The following is a 14,055-nucleotide window of genomic DNA, read 5'->3' on the forward strand; positions in this document are numbered from 1 at the left end:
CGAGACTGTGTGTTTGGCTGTCGGAAAGCACAGAAACATTTGTCTTGATCAAAACAGGAGAGGGGCCAATGCAGTTTTGTTTCCATCAGAGCAGCTGTCAAAGCTGTTCAGAGGAGGAACAGGAGTTGCATCCATCTCACCCCATATATCTGATGACAGCATTGGGGCACAATAAAATCAGAAATTCGGCGGTCAGAGGGTCTGGCAGCTCCCACAACATCTTTCCCGAAATCAGCACCAAGTCCTTCCCCCATCCAGTGAGACAAATAACCCATGTGCCCTGTTCCTCTGTAAGTTCAAGCTGCAGAGATGCTGCAGACAAACGAGCTCCCCAGGAGGCTGTTCAGTCACAGCCAGCTCACACAGCCAGCACCTCGCTGTCCCCAGACATTGAGACACATTCATTATCTGTACTGCATTGTGGCAGAGGTGTGCAAAGGCAAGGCCTCCTGGCCTGAATCTGACAAACTATCCTCTGAGCTCTCCTTACTCATTTTCTGGTTGCTGAGCTTCTGAAGTCAATCTCAGGCCACAATTTTCAAGCTGTGTTCTATGATTATGAGGCATAAAACATCTTTTTTTTTAACTAAAAGCTTAGAGTAACAAGAACGTCTGAATCCAGATTCCAAAGCTTTGGAACAAATGCCCATTCTTGCAAACATCACAATAAAATTATGTGAGCAAGCAATACTTGAAATAACACCCAATTTATCTTCCTATTTCCCCTGTGTGATTATGGCTTTCATTTTGCTGGGGTAAAGAACCTTGAAAACAAATGAGTCAGTTTGATTTTTGTTTCATGGAGGAGTTCATTTCCTGGCTCCTTGCTCACTGGCGATGTTCAGCTGACGGTCTGCAATTCTCTGAAAAACTGAAAGCCTTTGGAAACTTTGGGCTTTGTGGGACAGGAGGGGGACTTCCCAGAAACCACTTACCACCCTCCAATTCTGCAGTGGCATTCCAGGGCCTCTGGTACCTGAAGCAAAGGAACACTGCCCTCCCGCCTTTCTTTCCCAAAACATTCCCAGCACTGAACTCAACACCAAAGACAGCTGAGAGCCTCAAAGTCTGACCAGATTTACCTGACAAATTTAAAGTGTAAATAGCAAATAAACCACCTCAGCATTACATGGAGTGCTGTGGGGTGGCAGTGGAATCTTGCAAGCCCTTACTCTTGCTGTGTAACCCAGACCACTGCCAGGACACAACCACAGAGCATCATTTAAAGAGGACAGAATCTTTCACCTCATCCTGAGGAACAGCCTTGCACCTTTGGTCTCAAGCTTCTTGACTTGCTTTTCAAGGTGACTCCACCAGGTGATGGAGCAGTCCAAGGACTGTGGAACCTTTCCCTTCTCCAGACCTTAGGCTGCTTTCCTCCCTCCACGAGGTTTGTACTGCAAACAGGAGCCTATCACCCTTGCCAAGAGGTTAATTGTATCTCAGAGCCAAAACTGGCACTGGGCACCACTCTCCATACCTGCAGGAGCAGCCCCCCATATCTCCAGCCAAGGAGGCACCTGAAAACCTCATTCTCCTCTCCCAAATCCTCAGCACTTCTTTCCACCCTTGCAGCACAGCCACACACTCACACAGTCTTGCCCAGTCCCATGAGATGTGGCCAATTTTGCATTAAAATGGATGCACGTACATAGAAGTTCTGATTCAAACACTTCCATCAGATTTAGTCACTGGCTTTCAAATACAAAATGATGGTGACACCAATTCCTCCTCAGCCTGAGTGACTAATTGTCACACAGATGCAATTAGGCTTAGTTAAATGATCCATGTCCCTTCAAAATAATGGTCTGTTGAAATGCATTTGCCCAAAATAACCTGGGATTGACTTGACAATCAAAATATCTATTTCTTCAAAATTAATACAAACCCAGAGTTCCTTGTTTCTTCACAGTGCAGCTGCAAAATGAAAGGCCTTCCTCACTGTGCTTGGGGGAGGGTGGGCCACACCAGAGAGGTGTGAACAGACAGTACAAGGCAAGAAAAAATAACTACCACAAACTACTCGCTGCAGGCAGAACAGAGCTAGAATATAGCTGGATAGACTGCTCTGGCCTTTAGAAAACCTCCATCCAAAGTCTCCAGCATAAAAAATAGCTGGAAGGTGGAACAGACAGGCATCTCTGGTTACCTCCACCAGATTGCTGCAGAGCCCCCAAGCCACCAACATGATCTCTCCTGGTTGTACTCTGGGGGTAATATCCCAGTTCTGGGAGTTTCCCTGTAAAGAAAGCCTGCAAAAAAAAAAAAAAAAAAATCTGTGGCCCTTGAGGTGATCCTGCAAAATCCAGAGCCCCTTCAGTCCTGGAAGGGGAAGAGCCACCTCATGGAAACTCCTTGCAGAGAGCACAATGCTAAGAGGGACTGTATGACACTGCCTGCCTTGGGGACAGGGACACTCAGGAGATGGGAGCAGAGTTCCTCCAGGATTCAGACAGCAATTCCAGAGCAACCTGCACTTCCCCACCAACATCCTAACCCAGAGTTAATAAGGACCAACCCTCAAGTTTGTTACCTGTCAGCCTCCACAGGGAGCTCCTACTGATTGAGTGTAATGGTTTAATTGGAAGAACCCACACAAACCTCCCTAAGAAGCCCCAGGAATGAGCTCCCCCCATCCCTGTGACCCCATACCACCCCACGAGATGGCTTTTTAGCACACCCACTAAAGTGGAGTCACCCACCTCCATGGGACCCCAGTGAAGGATGTCCTGGCAGTTCAGCTAATTTCTACATCACCCCCAAATTGTGCCAATGCAATTTCCATCCTCTCTGCACAGCTCACTGCACCCAGCTCTGAAAGGGGAATGACAAAGTAATTACCCATGTTAGTGGAAGCAAATATTCCATCCTGCCTGTCTCAGTCCCTCTCCCCACCCCCGAGGGGTGAAGGCAGAAGGTGCCACAGATCCATCTAAGCACAGCTTTTAACTTGTCTGCCTCTGCATCCCACTCACCCACACCCAGCATTCCACAGACAGCAGATCCATAAGGGTGGCTTTTCAGGGACTTTCCCAAGTGGATTCTCACCTCTGAGGCTGTCGAGTTCACACCTTGGAGACACGGATTTGGGTCTTCCACCTTTCATGGAACTGAAGAGGAATTTAACATCTTTGAGACTATCAGTTGGCTAAAGGTCCCTGGTGCTGGGGTGAGAGACAGAGGACCAAGCCCCTTAGCTCATTCCTGGGACAGGAGGCTGGAAATGAGAGATTTCACATTCAGAGCTAATTACCACCTGGGAGGTAAAGAAGAGTCACTTCCTCCCCCTGAAACACTGGTCCATCCCACACAATTTCCTCCTTTGTGCAATTTCTCAAATCAGTGTGGACTGAGGACAGACATCCTGGGGGAGGCTGACCCTTATATCTGTGTGCTGGATGAGCCCTTGCCAGCAGCAGAGGGTGGGGGAGCATCCCTGAAGTCTGTGTGATGTTGTGCATGTGGCAGAAGGGAGTCAGACCTCATCATGCCATAGGTCTCCAACTCCTGTTCTTTACAGTGAACTCAAGCAGCACACTCAGTAATGCACAGAAATAGCAACTTACTCCTGGGAGAGATTTTTCACCAAACTGTCATTTCATCTGTGACTGTCTGGGCTGATCTGCAAATTATGAGTGAAAAATACCTCTGAAGAGATGTGGGAATAGAAACAGTTCTCTACAGTGAAACTAAAAAAATCCCTGGCCTTTGAAGGGATAGTGAGTTATTCATGCTAGTGCTCATAGCATGTTATAATCACTCTCCCCCAGCATCCCCTCCATGTCACAAGGAGATTAATTACTTGTATTCCCCATTTTTCAATGAAGAAAACTGGCCTATTACTTCTGTTCTAGCTAAGCCTCTCTGCTCCACAGGTACCAGCAGTTTAGCTCTTAGGCTAAATGGATCAACATGCCCACTTAAACTCAGGATGGTTGTTTTCATATTGCTCCTACATCCAAGGCTTCCTTAAAGCACACACAGTGACTCAGCCAGGCCTCCTAGCTCTGGGTCTCCAGCCCGTGACACCCTGGGGCTGCAACAAGTTCCCAGATTTCAGCAAGGAGAAAAACCACAGCTCCAAGCACAGATGGAGGTGGGCAGGAAGGTGTTAAATCAGGAGCTGCACTAGCTCTCCCCCTCCTGCAGTGCAGACTTCATCCTTTATTTATGGGTCAGCCTTCTCTGGATACAAGACATTTAAATTTTTCAGCAAGGTCTATGTCCCATCACCCAGAGCAGTTTAAATTTTCACTCATCTTGCACAGACTTCCAGCAGAGGGATAGTAATTACAGCAGGAAAAGGATGAAAATAAGAGTCAGTTCTGCAGTGATTATCCCCCGTGTAAAATGGAATGATGTACATTTTACAGGGTGGAAATGATCAGCCTGTTGCACTCAGCCCTGCCTGAACAGAGCAGAGACTTTACAGGAGCTCCTCATTAAGGTGTTGTTTCAGGGCATTGCTGCTAGAAATAGCCACTGAACATGAGCAGGCCCCAGGTAGCAATCAGCTGGTTGTGAGCAGGATGTGACCAACAACATCTGATTCCTCACCAAAAGGCAGCCCAAGAACAGAAAGTTTTTTGGCACAGGGGTCAAACAGATTATAACATGGGATGTTTCCTCGTAGTGTGTTGACATTTAACTCTTAAGGGCTCAAATTTTCAAAGACTTGTGAAAGCCCAGCTCTGAGACAGTAGGAGAGTTGTTACAGTCCACAAGAAGTCCTCAGGCTTGCTGCCTCCTGTCACCAGCCACACCGAGAGCAGAAGCCACCACTGCCCCAGCTGCCAAAAGAGATGCTGATCACCAGACCATGTCTGGACATTAGGCACGCTCAGACAGATTGGCTTTATGTGTCAGAAAAGGTTCAGGCTCCCAGCAGAAGCTCCTGGGCAATTTGCACAGCTCAATAGAACAATTTGCTCGTGGATAAGGTAATGGGAGAGAGGAGAAATGCTGTCTGAGTGCTGAAGAGGAGAGCTGCTCATTGCCTTGCCATCAAGGCATCACTCCATGGTCATTTTCCCAGATTTTATTTAAGTGGCTGTTATTGCTGGGGGAGAAGAGACAGACTGTGAGCTGCACAAAGACACAGGCCCAGCCAGAAGGGAGGGTAGAGAGCACAGGGGCTCCAATTCCCCCCATCCAAGCCCAAGGGCTCCAATCACTCCCTCAGAGGGGCTGCTGCAAGGACAGAAATGGAACTCCCACATCACAACCCCCCTCAGGAAACCCCAGCTGCTTTTCCTGCATTCAAAGCCACCCACCCCCATCCGATGGAGCTGCATATTTGCCCCTTTCCCACCTCTCCCAGACACATTAGAGGGCTGCACATGGTCACCAAGTGTTGTGGATTCCCTAAGAGCACAGCCCTGAGGAGCCCTACACAGAAACTTCTGCTCACAGGCCACCATAGCAGAGGGAAAGGGGCTGCCCCTGGGAACCCACTTGGCACTTCCAGAAGTGGAGGCCAAAACTTTGTTTATTTTTCCTTCATGCACTGGAAGGCCTCTAATTGCACTAGACCGCTTCTATAAGAAGGATATAATTAAAAGTGAATGGCTCCAAGTCTTTTATCATCATGAATATTAAATAAAGATAAACCCTACATCAATATTAATTTAAGCAGAAACAGAGAATGAAAGGCAGGACTTGATCCCAGCTGGCACTTCAGCATTTTATAGATGAAATTACGCAGCTAGGGGTGAAAAAAAGATTCCAAAAACCAACCAAACAAAAAAAGCCCACAAAACATTTCTGACCTTGGCACAAAGCAGATGGGGCAGGTTGGAAGTGACAGCCACTCCATGCTGTGCCCTCTTTCATCACCCAGTTCCCAAAGTTAGTTGCTCCAGAGGAAGGTACAGGACATTCCCAGGCTGACAGTTCCAGCAGTAGGCGGCCCAGGAGCTGGGATTCAGCTCAGCTTTGCTCACAGCTCTGGTGCACAGGTGTTTGCTGGAGTCACTCCATGGATGCACAGTCCAAACTGGATGCTCTCATTGACTTCACCAAGAGCCCATCGTGCTCCAGTGCTGCTGTGGGGTGATCCAGACCCTACTGAGTGGGCAGCCCCTCCCCTTGCAGTCTTCTAATATGTTAAAGATTTTTTCTCACTTAGAAACAGATCTAAAGTCACATTTTCCATCCAGCTTCTCCTTCTCCATCCCTGTTCCCACCTTTTGTTTCTCTTGTCAGCACTTCCCCAGCACGGATGAGGCATGAAGCATATCTCACCACCAGCACCTGCTGGAGGCAGCTGGATGGTTCCTCAGTCTCTTGTTAAGGCTGCTGGTGCCTCATCAGCAACCTGTCTGTGTGGGTTTGGTATCTTTATTACTGTTTATAGCATGGTAGCACACAGAATCTGCACCCACCCACGCTAGCTATCGACAGCTTATCCCCTGCACATTGTGCCCTCTGGCCTCCACTCATCTCAGACTGGCTTTCCCCAGGGAGCCCAGACTGAGAGCTGAGAAAAGGTGTGTGAATCCCAGCTGAGCCCCCACGAGTACTAAAAGACACCACTAAGGAGAAATCAGACATAGCTGGCCTGCAAGGAAGTCCTCCTGGGCAAGCCAAGCCTACATCCTTCTCCTGCAGGAGGTCACAGGTGCCCCCACCCAAATCACCAAGCTTTCCTCAGGACCAGGCACACCACACCTCACCCAAAGTGCATCCCTCAGCTTTCTGAGCTGCTTCTCACACTCCTGTGTGCCCCAAGCCTGATGGAAACAGCAGAGGAGGGATACAGAGCAAAGGAATCACGGGGGAAGTCTCCCCAAGGTCCAGGATAACAAAACGACTCTCAGCTTCTCTGTAGCTATTTCTGCAGTTTCTAACTGGTCTGAAGGCAAAACCAGTGCAGCTGTGTCAGACCAGCAAGCACCATTAACCCCCAGCTTCCAGCCATTCTCACCCTGCTCTGAGATGGGAGCACAGCCTGGAGCCATGGCCCATGTGGAGCTTTCCCTGAGTGTAAAACTGATGTTTAAATTTCTCGTGTCTGTAAGCAAGGGCACAGAGTGTCTGGGTCACTGCCTGACAGTGGCTCAGGCAGACACTGGCTACAAACTTCTCCCTTGCCCAGTCTGCCCCCACCCCTCCCCTGCACTGCTCAGGTAGCTCAGGTACCTGTACTCTGCCCCACAAGTGGCCACATCCTGACAGCAACTGAAATCACCTGTGTGCAGTCAATTTGTGATGCTACAAATGTTCAATATCATTTTTCTGTGCTCAAATACACTCCCAAAGAGCTCACTCATGAATGAATAATGCAGAAATTGCTCTTCACAAATTCAGCCCAGGGCACCATCCCTCTCTGCCCAATGCTGCCTTCAGGACTAACAACCTTCTGCTCTTTCCAAACCCATGGCTCATCATCACCTGAATTTTTATGTCTTGGAGGGGTCGGTTGGAACATGAGTAGGAGCTAAGATGTGATTTGAAAGAGATTGTAAATGTGCTTGTCCCAAGAAGCACAAGGCACAGCAGTTGTTGAAGATAACCAAGGGCCCATTGCTGGGTCTCATATATCCAGGTGAGTTGTTGAAATCAGCCCCCCACCCCCCATACTCTGTCTCCAGCTATGTGATCTATCAGCTGTGTTCACCTCCAGCCCACAGAACAGATTATGCATTTCCTGCCGTTCTGCACAGCCCCTAAGGACCCGCGGTGGGTGATTAACGGGCTGTAATGAGGGCAGAGCTGCTGCTTGTCCATAATCCCCCACAGCAAGACTCAAAAGCCCTCCTGAAGAACGACAGCTCCCGAGCTGGTTCAGAGCAGTGCACAGAGGCAGGCAAACAGCTCACAGTCCTCTCCAGCATCCCTCAAGCCCTGAGTCCTCTTCTGCTCCCCTGTCTGTGCATAGCCACGAGTTTCCAGTCTTCCTATTGCTGCTCCAAGGGATGGCCAGTGGAAGGGTTAAATATCCAAACCCTCCTTGGGTGGGGGTGCTCGGTGGGCTGGGACAGCTGGCCTCTCACTCGGCCACATGAGAGGCAGCAGTTTGGGAAGCACATTTGCCAGTTAGTGGCACGATGGCCTCGAGAGAAGTTGAGGTGGGGGACATCAGGCCTCTGCCATGGACGTTGCCCTGTGTGAAAGGTGCAAGGCACACACCCAGGCGTGGCTGTGGGGTCCTTGGGGTCTCCTCAGCAGTTACGCAGTTTGGACCTCTCGGGGTCTCTAGCTGGTCAGAGTGACCCCGAGAAAAGTTAGAAAGTCCCTTTTCCCAGCCCAGCGCTTGAAGAAGGAGTCAGGGCCCTTCATCTCTCCGTCTCAAGGTTGTTTATTGTATCTTATCTATAAAATTCTTTCTCCTGTCCTGGTGAGGTCAGCTCAGCAAGACAGACAGAGGCATTCTGCCTACCCCCAGGGCGGTGTTATGTCTTTATACTAAAAACTACGTGTACAATGTTTACAATTACTTTCCAATACCTATCACCTATGTTAGACAGTGAGCTTCTACTCTAAACCAATCTAAAAGTGCCAATATCACAGCAGAAGATGGAGGCCAAGAAAAGAAGGAGAAAGGCTGGACACGTCCAGATTCCTCCATCTTGCCTCCTGAATCCCCACTCTAAAAACCCCCAAATCTACTTTTTCACCCCGTGATAAATTCACTATCATTCTACTTAAACTGTCGTGGCTTGTAATCCTTCATATAAAGGTTGGTAATTGTTTTTTTCCAAGGGCTAAATCAAAGGCACACGGGTCTTGGGCTCTGTGCCAAGGTGTCTGAGCCCCCTGGGCAGGGTCTCGAGCCCTCCAGGACAGCTAGAGGAATTTCCTGGGCTCCCACATACACCAGTGCCAAAGGATGTGTCTGAGACACCTTCTCCTTGCAGCACCCCCATACTCCTGCCTTGCCTTCCAGCCTTAGCAACTCCTCAGCAGCCCAGCTGCCATGTCCCACCCCAGAAATGGGAAGCAAGAGGGATGATCCCTGGAGTGACTGAAAGGCCCTACAAACATGTGGGTTTCCATGCTGGCAGCAACAGTTTCCCCTTGTGGTCAGGAGGAAATGAGTCACTTGGCACAGACGTCTGTACCAGCTGCCTCATCACTGAAGCAGCCCCAGCACCAGGGCTTTCCCAGCAGTTTTGGCCTCACCAAGAAGCAGTGGATGTCACCACGACATTTCTCTGTACACCAGACCTTCTTTGGGTCATTTTCTTTCCAGGCCATGCTGCTTGAGATGGCCAAAATTGTGAGGACATCACCAGCCTTAAAAATGCTTCCTACCACAGGCACAGACAGGGGTCTCAAGCATAAATTTGAATTGTTCATGGCACACATGGGCAGTGTCCCCAGCACACAGCAAATTGCCTGCCAACCTCTGCTCCACCAAGGACCAAATGGCAGGAGCCCCCAGGAGCCATCACTTGTGACAAATTGCTCCCCAGTCACCATTCTACTTGGTGCCACTGTAACCTAGATCCCATGGAGCAGGTGGACCCAACACAACACTCTCAGGGATGGGATTGTTCACTGCTGCAGCTAACAAAGACCTGCAGGCTTCCACATCCATCACATCCTCGCCACCATGTCTAGAAATACCTCCAGCCACCCAGGGCAGAGGGCCTTCCCTGTGGGGAGCTTCAGGAGGGCTGCTGGTCCTGAGGAAAAAGGCACATTCCATAGCAGGAAGCTTTGGGTTCCGGGGCTATTTATTCTCAGGCTTCCCAAGAGGAGAAAGAAGCTGCATTTAGGGTAGAGAAAGACACACCTGGAGCAGGGGCTGCAGACCTGAATGCTGGGAGCTATGAGCTACAGGGACCTGCAGTGAGCCCTGGGCATGTGAGCAGGGGCAGCTGCTAGCAGGACCAGCAATGACTTGCATCATGGTCAGACACCCACCAGCTTCAGCAGGGCCAAGCTTTTGGAAATGAACAAAAGAGAAGGAAACAATGCTCTGGGATTTTTCTGGGTCTTTTTTTTTTTTTTTTTTCCCAGCAAAGTGAGGTCCTGCAAACAAACTGTTGAGTGAGCTCAGGCAGCTCACGTTATCTGTGCTCAGGAGCACAGCTCAGCCCCCTCCAGTACCATGGATCTGCTATCATCCCCTGCCACCCACATAATCTGTCACACCACACTCTGTCCCACTGCAATTTCACAGCTGCTCTGTCAGGGGGAAATCACAGCAATTTGGGCTTGTCTGAAAGCATTACAACTGCACTCTGCCTCTAAAGAGGACACTGGTTTGCACAGAAGGATTGGTCGTGGTGTGACCCTTACAGGCTGCAGAGCTCCCCACTGACTCACTTGTCACCAAGAACAAACAAAGGATGCTGAGTCTGGGCACCTGGGGGTGAAAACTGAGCCCTTCTCATGCCAAGTGCTCCCCTGAACTGGGGAGGATGTGGGGCAACATGTTATGAGGCAGGACCAGGTTTCAAAGCCTGTCCCTTCCCCAGGTTGTCCCTGGATTGCTCAAAAGAAATTTCAGAGGTTGTTTTCTCTCAAAGGTTTGCAAGAGATGCTCTGCTGCTTCCCTCTGTGGGTACTAAGTGCCTCAGCCCTTCACAGGTCTTGTGCCTGCCTTCAGCAGTGGTGTAGGCTCAGCCAAGCCTGTCAGGTGGATGATTCCTCAGCACCTCAGGTCTCACACTCTCAAAAGCACTCACGGGCTTCCCTTCCAGTGGAATACAAAGGGGAGCAATGACAAAACATCCATCAAAGTCAGGCCCAGCACACACGGCTACACAGCAGCACAAAGTCCCAAATCTGGCAGCTGTCAGGAGCCAGAGATGCAGCAGCTGGGATCCAGAGGAGATGAGATATGTTTGACTTGGCCAATATATGATACAACATCCTGGTTTCTCTGGTTTTATTTCAATGTTACATGCATTTTTTTTTATCCTCTGTGCATCCTTTTGGATGCATCCCTCAGTTTCAGCAGAGAGGGGAATGTCTGGTTGCTGAAACAATCCCAATCACCTTGTGCCAGTCAGGAATGTGCTGTGACAGTCAGGGTGCCTCCCATGACCTCAGTGTGCATGTAGAGGCAGAGGATGGGACAGAAAATGGGAAAAGGGGCTCAATATTTCCATCCACAGCATTATGGATCTGATTTTCTCTCACAGCCGAACAAAGTATCGATTTATAGAATAACCACTGGGCTGTGCTGAACGTGCACTAGATTTTTTTGAGGTACCTTCCAGTGGAAGCTACGTGGTACCTCAGCATGTCACCTCTGCAAGGGACTGTGGCATGAGCCTCTATGCGCGGCAAGTGCCAGAGGAGGGCCAGCACAGCCCAGGGACAGGAGGGAAGCACCTGTCCCAAAAGCCTCCACGTTTTCTCCTTATCCAATGCCCAGGACAGAATCGCCCATGGGAACGGCTGCCAGGAGCATTTTGGGAGCCCCCGGGACCCCCGTGTCGCTCCGCGCTGTCCCGCACCGCCCCGCGCAGATGTTCAGGTGCCATCTAGTGGCACTGGGGCCCCGTGGGACACACCGGAGTCCCCAGCTCCCGGCAGCGAGCCTTGCCCTGCCCACCGGCCCCGCACGCCGCTTCCCAGCTGCTCTCCCCTCTTCTGCTCAGAGACACCCTTTGCCACCACCCCACAGCCCCTTTCCCCACCATCGGGATCGCCTCCTCCCCCGATCTCCACCTTCCTTCTTCTTCCCGTTGTCTCACATCCCCGCTCTCCCATCCATCCATCCTCCCTTTCCTCCACGAGGGCTCTGGCCACCTCTCCTGGGGCTGTCACATCGAGCAGGAGGCTCCAAGGGCAGGCACTGCAAAGCCACTGAAGGACTCATCTCCTCCCAGGCTCACAAAGCAGGGAATGGCTTTGGGACGGGACTGTCGGCCCTGTTCACACCCCTGAGCGTCTCTGTTGTCACCCCCATGGTCTGACCCCCTGTGACACCCCCAAGGTGACTCCCCAGCACTGGAGCTGCACAGGAGCTGCAGCAGAGGCGCTGAAGGCCCCCCAGCAGCTCCCCAAGGGTGACTTCGGCGGGACCTTGTCCGTGGCAGGAGCCACGAGGGGGCTCCAGGAGCCCATCAGAGATGGGGGAGAAATGCCAGGAGCAGAGCCTGCATCTCCTGCAGGACTGGGGAAAGATGTTAAGAGTAGAGCTCACATTTCCTGGAGAATGAGTCTTCTCCAGCATCCCAGGTGAAAGAGAGCAGAGGAGATGCCACAGCTCAGACCAGGAGCAGGATCTGCCAGCACTTTTGTCCCTGTCACATGCACCATGACAAGCAGCAGTGCACAGGTTGCAGTGAGCCCAACACTGAGACAGGCTGTGGTGTGGGCTGTGCTGGCCTGACCCAGAGAGCAGCAGGGTCAAAAACATTTGCAAGATAGACCATTTATTCCAGTCATAGCATCACCCCACAGTCATATCCCTGTGGGTCCATACTTATCCCTCACATCTGTTTTACCCCTGTCTAACTCCAGTCAGTGTTGGGGTATTATTTCAAGGAGGTGAATTTGACCCCAACATTAAAGAAATGCTTTGGACAACACTGCTGAGCTCAGTCCTTGATGAGCATCATGGACATGCAGAAGTAATTCCAGAAATGATCTCTCCAAGAATGGGAGACATGAGTGGGAAAGCAGCTCCAGGCCTGTTTGCTGACCTGTGACAGCCTAACTCCAGTGTTCCACCAGCACCCGGGAAAGCAAACACTGCTTCCCAAAAACTCAGCATGCCCACTCTGGTCACTGCATGGTGAGACCTCAGGTAATATTTCTGCAAGTGCCCCAGCAAGGTGGAACATGGCCCCACAGCCCTGGCATTGCTGGTAGCTGTGAGCCAGCTGGATGTTTCAGGCAAAGAGCAGGTAACAGCACACAGGAGGCCTTGCCTGGACAGCACCAGATCCTCTTCTGGTGACCTTTTTTGACTTTACCCTTCATGGACACTTCACACAGCTGTGTCAGTGGCCAGGCCTGGCTGTGATGAGCCCTCCTCTCCATCAGACGGGAATAACACTGGAGAAGGCATTGCAGCCAGAGCAGCTTCTGCACCACTTTCCCTTTGCAGTCCTCATCTGCCTCCCCAGCAGCAGTCAGTGCAGCACAGGGTTTATGTTGCTGCAGAGGGCAATCAGGGCTGACCTGCTGTAACCCAGGGAGGCAGTGCAATTAGCCAGGCAGCTCATTAGGGCTCCAACAGGACTCATGGAGATCAGAGTCCCTTCCTAGAGATTCAGCTGTTGGGGCTGGAGTTTGGAGCAGGAGGCAGTGGGGATGCAGGAGGCTGCAGGTAATTTTAAGCATTTGGGTACAGCAGAATTGAAGTGGTGGCCATGCAGCCACTGCCCCTCAACTTTCTTTAGAAGCCCACAATCTCTCAGGTAAGATCTGGCTAGGAAAAATCTGAGTCCTGAGCTGGTCAGCATGAGCTTTCAGGGAGATGTGATTCTGCACACCAAGGGGGTTGGGGGATGGGGACAAGCACTGGGTCAAGGAAAACCCATAGGATTCAGCAGCCTAGCGGGGAAACCAGCCCAGAGGGCTGCTGATGGGAACTGCAGTGTGCTTCCCCTTGGGCATCCTCTCCTGCCTTCCAGAGCCTACACAGTCAGCATGGATGCTCTAAGCCCATGGTACATCCACCAGCATGGTCCAAAAACCTGCAGAGCTTCTGTTACCACTTTACATTTTCCAGTCCATCCTTGAAGTGTAAACACTGACTTTGACCAGAGGTGGTCTTGAAAGAAGTATCAGCAGGCAATGAAAATCTGACTTCAGAATTAATGCTTCCCCTGAATTAGAGAAGCCATTCCAAAAAGCTATAGAAGAGTGCTGTGATGGAAAAATTAATGCATAAAGGACCCACCCTGCAGAAGAGGCAGGGAAAAAATAGATCACAGTGTAATCAGGGCTCAGACAGGACCACACTTGCCTGCAAAAATAAATCCTTGCATTTGACACATTGCTTACATATTAATTAGTTTGATCATCTTGCCTGGGTGTGTTAGCATGAGTGAGAGCTCATGTCTGTTTAGTGATAAGCTGTTAAAACTTTCCAAATAGAGCTAGAAATTATGGCAGACTGAGATCTTCCCTGTACTCAAGGCC

This window comes from Haemorhous mexicanus, chromosome 10, assembly GCF_027477595.1.
Source record: "Haemorhous mexicanus isolate bHaeMex1 chromosome 10, bHaeMex1.pri, whole genome shotgun sequence".
Classification (NCBI taxonomy): Eukaryota; Metazoa; Chordata; class Aves; order Passeriformes; family Fringillidae; genus Haemorhous; species Haemorhous mexicanus.